At 54.0% G+C, this 17,130-nt stretch overlaps 1 protein-coding gene across 5 annotated transcripts in view; it reads left to right on the forward strand.

Moving 5' to 3' along the window:
* SLC39A11 (solute carrier family 39 member 11) overlaps positions 1–17,130 on the forward strand; it is a 398,609-nt gene that overhangs the window by 53,766 nt on the left and 327,713 nt on the right. For 4 of the 5 annotated variants that reach the window (XM_079132335.1, XM_079132337.1, XM_079132338.1 and 1 more), the window contains exon 1: positions 15,873–15,999. The exons of the other annotated variant lie outside the window; for it this stretch is intronic. The gene's annotated coding sequence lies outside the window, so the exon portion shown is untranslated. Of the gene's footprint in view, positions 1–15,872; positions 16,000–17,130 lie in introns of those variants that run through there. 5 annotated transcript variants of the gene reach the window in all.

Consider the following 17,130-nt stretch of genomic DNA (forward strand, 5'->3'; position numbering starts at 1 on the left):
GGGAGGTGCCTGGCTGGGTCAGAGGGAGAATGGCTGTAACCGCCCGTCTGGGGTTTGAAGAGGGACGGTGTCCTGGGTGGCTACGAGGTGTCCCCAGAAGCTCACGGGTGAGACGGCGCTAGAACAGTCAGAGGTGGAGTGATCGGTCACGATAGCCTGACCCTGACCAGTGCATTCATCCACCTAGATGGGTTCTCTGGGTGGCACCGTAGGCAGGGAGGGCGTGGCTGCAGGAGGGGTCCCTGGGGCGTGTGTGCCTTTGCTGAGGAGTGCTCTCTCTCTGCTTCCTGGTGCCGTGTCCTGAGCTGCTTTCCTCCTCCACACCCTTCCGCCATGATGGTCTGCCTCCCTCTGTCCCCTGGGAATGGAGTTGACCACTGTGAGCCCCCAAATGAACTTTTCCTCTTCTGAAATGGTCCCTGTCAGGTCTTTCAGTCACAGTGATGAAAAAAGACTTAAAGAGAAGGGCGATGCAGCCCCACACGCTGCCCTTAGGTCGTGGTGGCAGGACGTTGTTGCAGGCTCCAGAGGTAAACTAGACATCGTGTGGAAAGGCCACATTTTCAGTTGGTGGGTATGAGGGCCCCTGTCACATAGGCCTGAGAAGAGCTGCCCGTCAACCTGGTGGTGCTGCAGAGGCTGCCTGTGGATTTCGGTGGGCCATGCCCGCAGCCCAGGGACAGCCACTGCTTCCCTTCAGCCTTCGACCCAAGCCCCTGCTCGGCTCTGTCTCTCCCATGACCTGCCGAAGAATCTGTGGCCTCCCCGACCCCAACCACATCCCCAGACAGTTCTTCTCAATGACGGGATCTCGCGATGGAGACGCATCTCAGGGGCTCCAGCCTGTGGTGGGGGGTGCCTATCTTTAAACAGAGGTAGTGTCACGAGCTGCCTCGTAAGGTTGACATTGGCGACTGACTTGTGGCAGATAATGGATTTAGAATGGCACTTGGCATGTGGCAATTTTAAAAAGTCCCACAGATGATCCTGACTCATCTCCCCCGCCCTCTCCTCTCTTGTCCTCACCCTGAGCAGTTGAGACTCTCTGGTTTAACAAGAAGGAGGTCTTTGAACCAATGAATACCTTAGAGAATTTGGCAGGTGCGTTCAGTGAGCACCTACTATGTAAATTCATTTCTCTAGGTGCTGGTGACCCCAGGGCTAAAAAGGTCAGCCTTGTGTTTGTACTCTGGAACTGACATTCTCACGGGGAAGACAGACAGACAGACACCGCACACAACAGGACCACAGTCCCTCTCCCTTGCCTGCTACAGTCGAAGACCAAGGAGTGAATCATTTGCATGTTGGTTAAGCTGTCCCGTGCTGACCCAGGGTCACGTCCCTGTCCTCGCCTCCTTCATCCAGTGGGCACGGAGCGATCACCTCCAAGTGCTCCAAAGCAGCTGTGGAGTGCTCTGTGCTGATGATGCCTCACAGCCTTGAAGTCCTTCTCTGGAGTTTAACCATCTGATTATCTGATGCCCAAAGAGGAAGAAGGGGACTGTCCAGCAGGTGTCGAGAGGCTGGGCCGTGGACCAGGCATGGCTATTCTCTGTGAAACGCACAGCTCCCTGCACAAGCCCACTCTGTGGGGCCAGCAGCAATCCTTCTGGGGACAGCACCCCCAACAGCCTAATTGCCTTCCGCGAGGCCTCACCTCCTTCACAATGCAACACCTTTTAATACCACCTCGTTAGGGACCAAGCTTTCAACACACGAAATTTTGGGGGACACACTCAAAGCCCGTCTAAACCAGCATGCTTGCCCAGGGAACACAGGCGCTCACACAGGCCCTGGGGGTCATTGGCACCCAGCAGGAGAGAGAGAACTCTGCTTGAAATGGGCCAGGCCTACATCATCAGGCTGCCCTTCCACTTTCAGGGCATGAGGAGGCCAGGGTGCTTATACTGCGGGGCCTCTTTTGACCTCACAGACCCCCACAGAGACCCTAACTCAATTCATCGTCAGGAGCAGAAGCATCATTTCGAGAGATGGTGCTCAGTTGGGCAGCTCGCCCATCCTTTAGACACTCTGGGACTGGTAAGGAGCGTCCACCTGGGTGGAGAGACTCAGAGGGAGGCCAGAGAGAGGCTGAGAGGGTGTGGGATGCCGGGTTCAGAGGGAGACGTGGAGGAGGGAGTGGAGCACCCAAAGGCAGGTCCATCTACCCACGCGTGGCCACAGTATCACAGGGAGGACAGTGACCGGCTGCAGTGGAGTCCACTGAAGAAAGGGTCTAGATCTAGGTTAGACAGCAGAGTTAGATGGCAGAATTCCACACTTGATTGAGCCTCAGACACTAATCTGAGGATGCATCTGGGAATCACCAAGAGAGAAACTCCCCCCGCTCCCAAACTCTAAGACTTGCTTAGATAGAAAATCTAATTTTTACTTTGTTTGGTGCTAGGGATTGAACCCAGAAGTGTGTGACCATCTCCCCCGCCCTTTATCTTTCATTTTGAGACAGGGTCTTGCTGAGTTGCTCAGGGCTATGCTACGTTGCTGAGGCTGGCTTTGAACTCATGATCCTCCTGCCTCAGCCTCCTGAGCCGCTGGGATGACAGGCCTGTGCCACGGAGCCTGGCAGTGTCTTCGTACTTGAGTGTGTGCTTCTCAGTTTTCCAATCACTGCAGCTGAGGGGAGTCTTGCTTGCTTTCCACACAGCAGTCTTGGGCAGAGTACTGGTGGTGGAGCATTTCTTCAGAGACTCCCTCGAAGAGCTAAAAGCCAGTGGTGCTTATCTGTTGATTCAAGGCAAGTGGGTAGTTTTAAGCCACTGTCACAGAGGTGCTCTTCTCAGCATAGGCAGGCATCAGAACGCCCTGGCGCTGGCTGCGGGCCCTGCCCCAGAGACTGGTCAGCAGGTCTGGGTGGGTCTGAGTATCTGCCTTGCCTCCAAGCTCCCAGGTGATGCTGGTGCTGCTGGTCCAGGGCTACCCTTGGATGAGCGCTGATGTGGGGAGGACCCACGCTGCCTCCTCCCCTCCTTGCCTGTTCTCCTCGACCACCAAGCTCCCGGGGGCCAGAAGGGTGCCCTCTGCTGCTCCTGGGTTTTCTCCCAAGCCTGCAGACCATGCCGAGAGCGTCATGCCAGTCATGCTTCTATGCTGGCGCCTGCTCGGGCCACGAGGGCTGCTTCCCACCCACCCCTGGGCTGATGGCCATTGTAATACCGCGAAACCGCTCCAGAATTCCCACCATGCTGAGCTAGGGGTGGGAGGAGGGAGGACAGAGTGCGGCCTAGAATTGGCAAAATACAGCAGCTTCCCCTTTTTTCTGCCTCGAGAGCGGGTAAGGCCCAGGCCAGCATGGAGGCGGAGGCGGGAGCCTCTCCACACCCCTGGGGGCTTCGGGGCGCCTCACGTGGTAAACAGGGAGCTGAGCTGCAAGAGGCCTGCCGGGGACAGCCTGCGCCTGTGCCTTCGCGTGCGCATGACGGCTGCGGACAGCCACATGGCTCACTCTGCCCACTGGAACAGAAGCTGCCCTGTCTTTTTCCTTTCTTTTTTCTTTTTAAACAATGCCGTTAAGAAGCCCGCAACACAATTGTCGCGGCACACGGAGGGAAAGGCCAGAGGCCCTCCCCGCACCTGCCGGCTGAAGCAGAAGGAGCAGCTGCAGCCGAGGGGCCGACGCGGGAGCGCCTGGCAGCTGGGGTCTGCCCGTCTTAAGGCTCCCCGGGACAAGGGGTAGCCCTTGGTCACCCAGCCGCGCCCTCCAGGAGCCCCCGGGGTCAGCCTGGCCTGGTTCTCAAGACTCGCACAGACCCCTGGCGGGCAGCAGCATGGCACCTCCCTTTGGCTCTCGTTTCCCCGAGGGAGTCTTCTCTGTGCAGCCAGGAGTTCTGGGGGACGGAGGGGGGGGACTTGAGGCCCTCGGGACACAAGGGCAACCTCAGGAGGCGTTCTCCGTCCTCACGGTGGGAGGCGGCACTGGCATCTGGTGTGGAGACCAGATGCCAAGCCTGCCGCCTCTCTCAGGGTGCCCTCCCCGCCCCAGGGACGATTCCGCCGGAATGCCCACGCGCGGGGGCCGCTGTGCTCCCTCGGGAACCGCAGAGGAGCATGGAGAGAGGAGGGAAAGGACTGGTCAGGCAGCGTCCACGCCAGCCTCTGGCAGAGCCATGCAGGAATGGCTCACAAAAACCCGCCACTCACTGGGCGTCACGTTCGGATGGTTTGTCCCAACTGGGGCGTCAGGAACCAGCGTGTGCCCAGACTCAGACGGCTCAGGGGACACATCCCACTGACTACCTCTGTGCTGCTCATGTGACTGGACATGAATTTCCGGGGGATCTGGGTGGGATTTGGGTTCTGGGTGATTCCATCAGGTGGGGCCTGACCTTCTGCATCCTTTTCTTTTGGCACTGGGGATTGAACCCAGGGCTGCTCTACCACTGAGCTCTATCCTAAGCCCTTTTTATTTTTTTTATTTTGAGCCAGGGTCCGCGTCTCTAACAGACTCCGGAGAGGTGCCTGTGCTGCAGGCCCACAGGCCACACATGGAGCAGCCTGGCCGAACCTGAGCTTTGTGTTCTCAGCTACCCCGCAGGAGGGGGCTGTGGTTAGGACCCCAAAGCTCCCTGCCTCCGCGGGCAGCCTCCTCCGCGTGTGTGAAGTGCTCTGGAGTGACCCATTTCCCCCGTTCTCCCAGGACGGTTCCAATTGAGACCGAAAGTCCCACCTCACAAGATACCCCCCAGGCCTGCACAGAGCAGTGCAGTTGGTGGCCCTGTCAAGGCAAACGCGCGGGATTTGCTTTTCTGGCTTAAGTTCAGAGCCTGCTCTGGGGATAGCTACACCTGGCCTTGGGAACTGGGCTGGCTAATGTCGGGTGCTGCCTCTGTCACCAGGGTCGTTCTGTCCTCCTCCTGTGCTCTCCCCCTGAGGACCCCTCATCGCCAGCCTGTTCTTATTCTTCTCCAGCTCTTTCTTTGGGCGGGCTGTGCTATGCTCTGCAACGCCGCCGTGGTTCCTGACCAATATCGGTCTTGAGGTGTTTGCCCTCCAGGAAATAAGTTTTGTGGTAGGTAGGAAACAAGTAGGGGCTGTTTGCAACTCTTAAGTAACAAAGTCTCAGTGGGTGGGAAATACAGAAATCATTTTATTTTATTTTTTGGTACTGGGGGCTGAACCCACTGAGCCACATCCCAGCCCTTTTTATTTATTTATTGTTTTGATTTTGAGAGAGGGTCTTGTTAAGTTGCTTATGGCCTTGCTCGGTGACTGAGGCTGACCTCAAACTTGTGATCCTCCCGCCTCAGCCTCCCGAGTTGCTGGGATTACGGGTGTGTGCCAGTGTGCACAGCTTCATTTTTTTAAAAGGTCCAAGATTTTATAAAACTAAGGGCAGCAATGCTGGATGGACCGTGCCGTCCCTGTGGACGTGTATTTGCAGATGAGTTAGAGCGTAAGCAGGAGGCCAGCCTTCTGAAATTACCCGCGGCGATGTCTTGACCAGCTTTTGAGTAGTTGGCCTAATGCAGTCCATTTCCAGCTCGGTGCCCCTGCTTCACGTGGTGTCGCCCTGGACTGGGGTGTGGCCCAGTGGTAGAGCACTTGCCCAGCAGGCAGGAGGCCCCCGGTCCCATCCTCAGCAGTGGGTGAGGGAGTAAGTAGACAGAGTGCCCTGTCCCTTCCCCTCTGCCCGCCCGCCTCCTTCACCTCCTCCTGGGATCCGCCCCACCAATGGCGAACTACTCCAGCCCCAGGGGTCTCTGTGGCATCTAAGCACACAGGCATGGGTTCCAGCTGCGTAGAAACCACAGCCTGGCCCAACAGGGGCTTAGAGATGGAGCCTCCTAAGGGATTAGCATTTAAGGGAGGGGGGTCATCTCAGGGCAGGCTCCCCCGGGCCCCCTGACAGCCTGAAGTCTCCCCAGCCTCCTGGATCAGCAGCTGCCCTTACTTCCTTGATGAATTTGGGGCTCAGGGGCTGTGGTGAGATCACGTGTCTCACCCAGCAGTGTGACTGTAAGAATTAATTGCCTTAAAAATGTGGGTCACCGTTCATTTATTTGACAAATACTTATTAAGTGTCTCCTCTGCTCGCCAGAGGATGACATGTGTTCCTTGTCCTTTCCTTCAGGGTGGAATAACCTAATTGGTATACATGTTAGAAGAGCAGTCAACAGGGGCCGGGGCCTCGCCTCGTTGGTGCTTAACTGTTTGGGGCGGATGTATTTACATGATCGCTTTCCTTACTGCTCGAAGCCAAAGACTGTGTGTTTCATTTTTTTTCTTCCCGCAGGCAGCAGAGATTTCCAGTCTGGGCTTCCTGAACTTGAAGGGGCTACCTAGCATCACATTTATCAATTGTTAACATTTCCGAAAGCTGAACGAGGCAAAAGCAGATTAAAATCCATCTCTTTGCTTTTGGTTGGTGTAGTAGCCTCTCAGTTCTGTATTTGGGTCTTTCCCATGAATCTGAAGCTCTCATTGGTAGCTATATATTGGTGGTTTTTTTTTTTTTTAAATATAGATAAAAAATGGGGAAAAGATTTAATTCCTAACTGATGTTCTTCGTTTGACAAATCTCTTTCAAACCATCTTCATGGGGGCAGGGTGGAGTTAGAGAAATAATACGTGGCATGGAGCTAGCATAGAAGTGCTTACTGCCAAATAACCAGTGCCTGCCAAAATCAATACAAAGTAGGCCTTGGTATTAAAATGGACGAGGGGGTGCATCCCACTGTGCCTGTAGAAGGTTCCGGAAGAACTCAGCCTAGCCCTCTCAACCCCAGAAGCAGACACTTCAGGACAGCAGCTCTGGGCGTGTGTCTGGGGCCCCATGCAGAGCCCAGCTTTTTTACTTTCAAGGGCGGAGGGAGGATATATTTCCCCCCGGATATATTTTCTTGAGGGCATTTGGGATGGCCAGGGTGCAGGCTCTCTGGTGGGTAGTGGGGGTCCACGGGTCTGGAGGTGCCTCGAGGCCCAGACGTTCTGTCTGAGTCAGGGCCTCACCAACCATCTGTCTGGAAAGCTGGTGGGCAGGACAGGAACGCAGTGCCAGGCTGGCCTGCGGTGACAGCAGGCCCCAGCGGCTCCCAGATTGGGTAGGAAGGAGCCATGGAGGAACGGGCCTTCCTTGGCCCCTGGCTCCCACTGCCAGAGATGACCTCACTCTGCAGCTGGTCTGTGGACGAGTTAATGAAGGGAAGAAGGTGCCGGGAAGTGATTGATTAAGACAAATACGGAAAAATTTCGAGTAAACCTAACTGGGTGTTTACAGCATCCAGGTCACAGACTTGAGAGTATGTTTTATTGACAGAGTCCTGTGCTGAGAATTAGAAACCCCGTTTCTTAATTGGGTTTCAACGATGTTCTTGGTATTTAGGTCCAGTAAGCCTTGATTTCTACATTTGGCCTTTTTTACACCTTGTTGAAGTATTTCTAAATGACAAAGGATCACAGCACCACAGTCTACTCCCTCCACCCCCCCCCCCCCCCCCCCCCCCCCAGTTCCCCAGCTGCTTTAATTGGTGCGAACTCCTCTCTGGTCTCTGTTGTTTGCACGTCCGCATATTTACACTGTGATGACCAATGGCGTATGTTGCGTATATTGCTTTTGTTGCAAACCTCCATATCATAAATATTCCCTGTGCTGCCGGGATGTTTATCATCTTGACCAGCGGCGTAGCAGTCCACTGCATGCATGCTCTTAATTTATATAACTAGCCTTTGGTCGAGGGCACTGGGGTGCTCGGAATCTCCCCCACCCACATTTGGAACCACTTTATGAAGCAGGTTTCCGGGGAGCACATTGCTGGGTTCCCTCCAGTTGCAGGAGGCAGGGCCCAGGGCAGAGCTCATCATTCAATTTAATTAGACAAGCGATTCTGTGAGTCCCTCCCAGGGGCCAGACTCTCTCTCTGTGGTTGTCTCCTGCAGGTCCCCATTGTGGTTTCCTGAAAACTTGGCAAGACATAAAGCCAGTTCCCATGACTTAGGCAGAAGGCCCACGAAGCTGTGTACCCTGTCATTCCGTATTATTATTATTATTATTAGTAGTATTGTTATTATTACTTGCCATGCTAAGAAAGGACCCCAGCGCCTCACACATGCTAGGCCAATGCTCTGCCCCAGCGGTTCTCCCAGAACTGAGTTATTTTTAAACAGTCGCACAAGTTTTGCCGGGAAAGCAGGGGTCACATCCATACCTCTCGCATCAGGGTGTGTGGAGACCTGGCCTGGGAAGCTCAGTTGTTGGAGTGTGCGCCTGGGGGGTCTTTGAAACATAGTTTTCCAAAGCCTTGGTATTCTTTTTCTTTAAATTTTTAATTTATTAACTTTCCCCCACATTGTTTTATTGGCGCATGACAGTTGTACATCACGACGGGGTTTGTGGTTCCATATGCATACACACACACAGTAGAACAGCGTGATGGGGCCAGAGTCACGGTGCCACACGTCCCCCTCCCTCCCCGCCTTACACCCCTGGGTCCCTTTCCTCTGCTGATCTCCCTTTGATTTTCATGAGACCTGCCCCCCGACCTTTCCTTTCTTTTTCCTCTCCAGCCTCCACATAAAAAAACACAGAACTCTCCATCTTCTGAGTCTGACTGATTTCACTTAACACGATGGTCTCTAGTTCCATCCATTTTCCTGCAGATGCCATAATTTTATTTTTCTTTATGACTGAAAAAAGTCCATTGTGACCAGATGCAGTGGCTCACGCCTGTAATCCCCGTGCCTCTGGAGGCTGAGGCAGGAGGATCCCAAGTTCAAAGCCAGCCTCAGCAAAAGCGGTGCTAAGCAACTCAGTGAGACCCTGTCTCTAAATAAAATACAAAATAGGAACGGGAATGTGGCTCAGTGGTCCACTGCCCCTGAGTTCAATCCCTGGTACCCACCCGCCCCCCCAAAACAACCTCCATTGTGTGTATGTACCACATTTTCTTTATCCATCCATCTGTGATGGACACCTAGGCTGGGCCCATAATTTGGCTACTGTGAATGGTGCTGCTGTCCACATGGGTTTGCATGTGTCTCTGCAGCAGGATGACTTTAATCCTTCAGGGTAAATACTGAGGAGCGGCGTAGCTAACCCTGAGGTGGTTCCATGCCCAGTTCAAAAGCTTTGGTATGCCGACCCATTTCTCTGGCCTAAGATAATCGTTTTCACACTGAGCCACGAGGTGATGACTCTCAGCTGACCACCTGGGAGGCCAGGGGTGCACAGTGGTGGGGACTGCAGGTGGAGCAGGGCCAGTGGGAGAGGGGGGCTCCTGCCCCGCTCCGGTGCCGTCCAGCCCCATAGCCTGGCCATGCTTCTGCCTGCGCGGTGGGAGGCCTGGGTGGATGCTCCCGCTCTGAGGTCCGACCGGCACTAAACCCTGTCGTGTGAGCTGTGGTGACCTCTGGAATTGCGTTCGTTTGCTAGGGCTGCCTTAATAAAGTACCGCAGACTGCGTGACTCCGACGGCCGAGATGTATTGGGGACTGGACGTCCACTGCTCAGGTGTCATCAGGTTGGTCCCTCCTGAGCAAAGATCTGTCCAGGCCTCTCCCCTTGCCTCATGGATGACCAGTTTCTTCTTGTTGCTTCTTATCATCTTCCCTCTCTGCTTATCTCTCTGCCAAAATTTCCTGTCTTTATAAGGACAACAGTCCTGCTGGACTTGGGCCCCTCCTAATGACTGTGCCCTAACTTGTGGGGTCCCTCTCTTCAAATAAGGGCACACGCTGAGCACTGGGGGCTGGGCCTTCAACACACAATTTTACGAGGGTTGAGTTGTCCACTCAACCCAATGAAACTGGGCCGCTGTCACAGGAGAGGAAGCCGAATTAGGAGCCCTGGCTGCCCCCACCCCCCATTAAGTTGAGCTAGCCCTGCATTAGCACAGAGAGGTGGCTTTTGGGGTTTGCTTTTGTTTTTTTCAAATGAAGGCAACAAAAGAACTTCCTAACTACATCTGGGTAAAGGCTTGGCTTCCTGTGGTTGGAGCTTCTTCCCCTTCCGGTGGGAGAAATGAGAGGAGTCAGTGGGGTGGGGCTGGGGGTTTCTTAGGGCTTCTATAACAAATACTACCAAATACCACCAACCAGGTGACTTCAAGCCGTGGAAATTTGTTCTCTCACAGGACTGGAGGCCAGATGTCCAAATCAAGGTGTTGTCAGGGCCAGCCTGTCTCGGAAGGCCCCAGGGGAGGATTTTTCCTGGCCTCTTTCAGCTTCTGGTGGCTGCCCTTACTCCTTGGCTTGTGGCCACACCACCCTCCTCTCTGCTTGTTCCCATTTTGCCTTCTCTTCTCCAGTGTCCCTGTTGTCTTCCCTGCTGTCACTCATGAGTATACATGTGTCATTGGATTTAGGACACGCCCACCTAATCCAGGATGGCCTCACGCTGAGATCTTTAATTACATCTGCAAAGAAAGTCCTGTTTTCAAAGAAGGTCACAGGCTCTGAGGAGGGAATTTGAGCCTCTCTTTTCAGAGGTCACTAGTTAACCTATCTACAGGGCTTCTCAGCCGACCTCGCCGGTGGCCACACATCTCCAGCCCTGGCCTCATTCGACCCAGAGGTCTAATGGTGTCTGGATGCCTTGGCCTCACTCCCTCCTGACCGTGGACAGTTGAGGGACCAGCGCCTGCCTTCTTCTCCTCTGCACTCCAGGGCTGCGCGTCCTGTCCCATGGGTGCCCTCCCTGACTGCTCACCCTCTCCAGGTCCTGGCTTGCTGGTCTCATCCCCTGGGGAGGAGGTGACAGCAGGAGGCCACCTCCTCCTGTCCCTGGCATCAGCCCTCCACGAGGGATGAGTTTGGTTTCTGTTCTCACCCTTGGAGAAGAATGAAGTTTCCTAGAATCCTGTCTCTCCCTGTTTCCTGGCTCCCAGGATCTTTGGAGGGCCCCCTAGAACCCCTGCTCTTTCACGGTCTCATCTCATGTTGCACCAAACATAATAAAATGCTCCCACACTCCACATTAAGTAATTTTTTCCCCCCACAAAGTAATCAGAATAATTTTGCTTTGGAAATTGTTTGGCCCTAAGCTTATTTAATTTATGATTGGCAGTGATTTCTTGGCCACCATTGTGCGTACTTAGGAATTATCTGCAAGTGAGAAAAGCTGAGCGTCGGTTTGTTTTTCAAATGTAATTAAATTATTTTATGAATACCAAAGTCAACAATTAAGAAGGTTTTAGGGACATTTAGTTAAACATTTATTAATTTAGATTTCTAGAGATGCTTTTTCTCTTTTGAGCCAGTGTCTATTATTTTAAATTTGTGACCATTCCTTAGGCCTTGGAGACCTTGGGGACCCCAAATTCTGACCCAGCATTTTCCGATTGCAGATATATTCTCTCTCTCTCTCTCTTTCTCCCCTTGCCTAGCCTTTAATTCCCACTAGGAATAGGAATTGGGATTCTCCTTCCTGAATCCCAGGCAGCTCCTGACGACGTGTCCATTCCATGTCCAGGCTCCTTGGCTGCCTCTGGCTTCCCTGCCTGGAATTAGGCTTAGATTGCACTTTTGGCTCTAGCCGGGGGTCTCACCTGTGTTTTTTCTCCATCTGGAACCTTCTGCTCGCACACCTGAATCATCAATCCTGGCTTTTCCCATTGTGACTGTGGGCCTTCCTCAATCTGGTCCTGCCACTTCAGCCACAGGGACACTACCTGCTTCACGCGAGTGGCCTGTACGGTCACACAGGGCCCTGCTCCCTTGGTGTTAATGTTCTCTCTGTCCCTGCCTTGAGATTCTTCACAGTTTCATCTCTGAACTGTATTTTGCCAAAGTCTGATGGGACAATGGAGCCTGCATGCTGTCCCAGGAGAGATGCAGAAGAAAGGAAAAGGCTTTATATTTTACTATTTTTAATGGTAACTTTGAACAAGGGGTCTCCCGTTTTCATTTTGTACCAGGCCCTGAAAATTATGTCGTTGGTCCTACTTTGCTATGACAATGGACAAGGACCCAGTGTGGATCCTGGTGGGTCACAGCACCACTGGAGAAGAATGTCTGTGAAATTAGATTCTTTCAGGCAAAAGGAAGTGTATGGGTCTCCTCTTGCTGCTGTAACAAATGACTACAAACCTAATGAATTAAAACAAGACAGATTTATTGTCTTGTAGTCCTGGAGGTTGGAAGTCCTACAGTCTTGGTACCTCCAGGGCTGGTTCCTTCTGGAGGCTTTGGGGAGACTGTTTCCTCAGCTTTTCCAGCTTCTAGGGGCCGCGTGTCTGCCTTGTCCTGTGGCTGCCTGTCTCTGACCTCGGCTTCTATCGCTAAACATCTCCTGCTCTCACTCCGGCTGCTGATTCCATCTTTTCCCGTAAAAGGACCCTTGGGATTACGTGGCCCATCCAGAGTAATCTTCCCATCACAATATCCTAACTTGATCACACCAGTGAAGATACTTTTGCTAGATTAGGTGACAAATTTCCAAGGTTCAAGAATTAGGGTACAGATGCCTGTGGGGTATGGGGACATGAGTCTGTCTGCTAGGGGAAGCTGTTTGTTTTCCTGCTTCAAGCCCTAAACATCACTCAGGGCCCACCCAAGCTTTGTGGGTTCTGAAGCTTATACAATTTTGAGGTCTTATTTTAAGAAAAAAAAAAAAAAGATGTTGGTAGGGAAATGAAGATTGTGTTAGAACAAGAAAGAAATCATGAGTTCCCAGGCCTCAGAATCAGTCCTAATCTTCTGAGGCCTCTTTGGACATTGCTCAGTGGTGCACACTGGTCTGTAGCATAGAGAGTCTCTCCTCCCAGAGCCGATGACAGCTCAGGGTCAACAGAGCTGTGTCCACCAGGGGAAGGAGATAACCTCTTGATCTGGCCTCACTGACTGGATAGACTCACTTGCATCCAACAATAGAAGGCATGGCTGTTTTATGAGGAATAGGAAGAAGAAAGAGGCAGCTGAGTAATAAGGGGGCTTCAATAATAAGCCTCAGTTTCTGCTGCACCGTCTACACACTGCCCAAGTCTGCTGGAGCAGAAGCTTCCTGGAGCCATGGGTTGAATCTGTCTCCCTTCTTGGCATGTACCCAGTGCCTCACACAAGCCTGTCACATAGTAGGTGTGCAGTAAACGTTTTCTGAGTGACTGAATGAATGGCAGGTCATCCAAATGCTGCACAGAGCTGTGGAGGAGCAGCTGAAGTAGAGTCCGGTTTTTCAGTAGCCCCCCTGGTAAACCTGCCAAAGAAACTGGAAGAGTTTGCAGCAGCTCTTCCCAGGCTCAGGAGGGTGGCGTCAAGGGGTCATGGGTCCTTCTGGGTGATGCTTAGGTAAGATGCCAGGTAGAACTTCCTCTTTATCAGTTCATCAGTCATTTTAGAGAGCAAAAGTCAAGGGCAGCCAGGTCTGCCCCAGCTGTCAGGGAGTGACTGCCAAAGGCCTTCCAGGAATTTCCGTACGGGGAGCTCTGTAATGTCACAGTGTCCTGATAACAGCCTTGGAGCCTTACACCATCAAGACCCACAGGCTAGAGGGAGCTGAGCACCTGGGTGTTGTATGGTTGGTGTATTCTTGCAGCAACCTTGCCGGAGTATAAAGGCGGCTGGACAGCTGACTCTCTTCTTTCTTGAGTTCCATGGTGGATCTCATGCCCACTAGTGGCTTGAGAGATGCTTCCTGAAAGCACATTAAATTTTAGGAGGGATTTTTATCATCACGTCATGTCCTTCTGAGGAAATTTATTTTACGGGATCACTCCAGGGTCTCACGCGTCTGTTATCCTCTGACATTTCGGGGGCCCTTTTTTTTTTTTTTTTTTTTTTTTTTTTTTTTTTTTTGCTGGGACTGGGTATTGATGGATGTTCAGCAGCGTCTGGCCGCAGCCTGGTAGCACCCCCTCAGAGGTCTCATGGGGTGGGGGTGGGCGTCCTTGCTTGAGAAGCCCTGGATGACACTCGGAAAGCCTGATGTGACACGGTAGGCCGGCTGGGACAATTCCTGCAGTTTGCAAATATTATTTTTTCTCATAGTTCTCAAGGTGGCCTTTAATATAAAGAGTAGTCAGCAGACACTTTGTGTCTGAGGGACTCATTCTGTCCATGCATGCTGAATATCTGCTTGTGCCACGCACTGGGGCACAGAGGGCAAAGGCAGATGTGGCACAGCCCTCACAGAGCTGGCATCCGGGGAGCTGGGATCCAAAGACAGGAAGGATCCCACCAGGTGCGAATCTGGGACACAGCTGCTTCAGGCAGAGGGGGGCAAGTGCAAAGACCCTGAGCCGGGAGCGAGCCTGGTGGTCCAGGAGGCGGCGGACCAGCCTGGCTGCGGCAGAGTGGGGTAGCGGGCGATTCCAGGCGGTCCAGAGGCCGAGGGCGGAGCTTGGTTCCCCCCAGGAGCAGTGAGGAGCCCTGAGAGTGTTTGCAGCAGGGACACTGACACCTGCAGAGATGAAACAATGGCGAATCAGGAAGATCAACAGGAGGTCAGGGCAGGATGGAGAAGCGGGCTCATCGGGACCAAGGTGGCCCCAGCTGAGACCGACATAGTGGATATATTCTAACTATATGAAAGAGGAATGATTTTCCAAATTCCTTCAACAACCACCGCCCCAACGCCTCTGCCGCACGTCTATACGATGCCTGTGGCTTTCACCTCTTGGCCCATCAGCAAATCCAGCTGGGCTTACTGTCCACACCCCGGAGGGAAGGCCCTGGCCGCCCCAGGCCAGTGGCTCATCTCAGTCCTCGGGTGGTGTCGGGGGCCACCCTTACAGAAGGGCAGATAAGAAAGGATGGGTGAGGCGAGGCCACGTCTCTTTTGCTGGGCTCCGTGCATAGGGGTCCAGCAGAGGACACGGCACAGCAGATGCTGAGTAAATGTCTGAGGAGCCGGAGATGAAGGAAGTGAGGGCGGGAGGGCCGCCAGCCAGGGCGTGCAGAGATCCGGGGAGCACAGCGTCTCTCACCCTGGGAGGGGAGACTCAGGCTGGGAAGGCTGGGGAGTTTGTCCAAGGGACCCATGTGCCATCTCGTCCCTGTGGTCATTCTGAAGTTGGCTCTCAGTGGCTGCACTACCTCTTCAGAGAAACGAGAGAGAGAGAGAGAGAGAGAGAGAGAGAGAGAGAGACAAGGAAAGATGAGATGCCCAGGACACATTGGCTGGCCCACTTTGTGCCAACCCATGCTTATCCCAGCCCTCTCTGCCCCAGTCTTCCATGGGGGTGCTGCTGGCAGGGCAGTAAACTGGATCACGTGAGCAGGGCCACCCACTGTTCTGCTGCCCTGGCTCCTGTGGCTCCCTGGCTCATTGGGCCGGCCAGGACCAGCCTTGTGGCCCTCTGACACTTCAGGCAGCCCTGGGTGTCTATAGAACACCCCCCACTTTCTTGAGCCAGTGCTCTGGTCTGTTCTCACGTACATCCTCCCTCCTCCAATGTATGGGGGCTTCAGGGCACGTTTGCCCCTATGGGAGAGGACAGTGGTAGGTGGCAGGTGGAGGGCACGGTCAGGGTTTGGAGCTTTAAGGAAGCATTTCCTTCTGGACAGCATGTGGCACATCTTACAAAGGGAAGTGTGCAGAAGTCGCAGGCAGTATGCATGTTTCTGGAAGGGGTGTGCACGTGCGTGCATGTGTGTTAGATTAGCTGAGGTTTGAGAGTCATTGGCCCAGACAACGATGCTGGTGCTGATGTCCCTTGGGCCCCAGCACATGCTGCACGGCCGCTCACTCACCATGGGACCCCACCGCCCAAAGTGGAGAAACACAAGCAGCCTTGGGCCTGGCACATGACTCTTTCCTTGGGTGTCTGTGGCCTCCCCCAGTCCTGCAAAGGCTCGTGCACACAAGACTGCTGTGCACTTGGCCTTGGGACTCTGTTCTGCCCGCCCCAGTCTGTTCCTGAGCCGGCGGAAGGCTGTGAACCGGAGAATTTATTCTTCAGGCGGGATTTGCCAGTGGTGGCAGGGCGGGGCCTGGTGGCTGAAGGGACACGTGTGCTGGGAGGGAAGCAGGAAGTGACTCGGGAGTGGAGCCGGCCCCGTGAGCAGCAGCGGGCCGATGGAAGTGGAGTGGGGGCTGGAGAGGGCACCCTAGTGAGTTGGCTTTTCTCTCCTTCGGCGCCTTTGGCCGGCCCAGAGCCGGGGCCTGAGGACCAGAGTGTGAGGCTGGAGGGCAGCTAGGCAGCGGGAGTCCCTGGGAGAGGAGGGTTGAGGAGAAGCAGAGGCTTTGCAGGTGGCAGAGCGGGGAGGGGCGCCTGGCCCCTCTGCCCCTCTCCAGGGTGAGCGGGAGGGCAGCGACCGTGGCTCCTGGGGGGATCCAGGATCCCTGGGAGCAGCGGCCCCTCCCACTGGCATCTGAACTCCACTGGGAATCTGGCTGGCTAGCCGGCAGCAGGTTGGGGTGGGGCCTGAGACTGCATTTCTACCTCTTCCCTGGTTGGCGGTCCACGGACCTCACTTTGAGCAGCAAGGCGTTTGACAACTTCTGCAGAATCACTTTGGCCCAAACCCGAGACTCCTTGCTTCCCCTCATGGAGTCAGTGCCTGTGCGTGTGTGTGCGCCATCTCACTAGGACCTGGGACACAGGAGCTGTGTCCACTTCTGCACCTCACCAGAATCCTGGAGCTGACTCTTGGAAGGGAGCAACAGGTTTCAAGGGGCAGGAAAATAAAAAAATAAAGGCGTGCCCCCCCCCCCCCCCCCCGCAGGCGGCTGGAGCAGAAGGTGCACAGGAGGGGAGTGGGGCAGAGTGGGCTTCTCTGCAGTTGCGGTGGGCAGAGAATGAGCCTCTCCCCAGCTCATCAGAATTTAAGGTATTCACATCCAGCTTGGGAGGAAGACAGCCCCGTGGCAAGAGCTGCTTTGGAGGTGCAGTGGCTCAGTATGCCATGCTCCTAAGGTTACTGGTCTACCTGTTTAAGACACTGTTCTCTTGGAACTGTACTCACTGAGCCAACCCCCCTGCAGGGCAGGGTGACTGCTTTCTGTGCTCCTGAACTTGTAGAAGTTGTTCCAGTCTTAGACTGGCATTGTCTGCACGTTAGTGTGCATGAGGATCCCTCGTGGACTTGGTTAAGATGCAATTCCGATTAGCAAGTCTGAGATTCTGCACTCCTAAGTAGCTCCCCAGGGGGGCCCAGTGCTACCGATCCTTGTGCCACCCTTTTGAGGAGAGAGGTTTTCTTTTTTCTTTTTTTCCTTGCTAGGAATTGAATCCAGGGACA

Source organism: Sciurus vulgaris, assembly GCF_902686455.1.
Source record: "Sciurus vulgaris genome assembly, chromosome: 3".
In the NCBI taxonomy this organism is placed as follows: domain Eukaryota; kingdom Metazoa; phylum Chordata; class Mammalia; order Rodentia; family Sciuridae; genus Sciurus; species Sciurus vulgaris.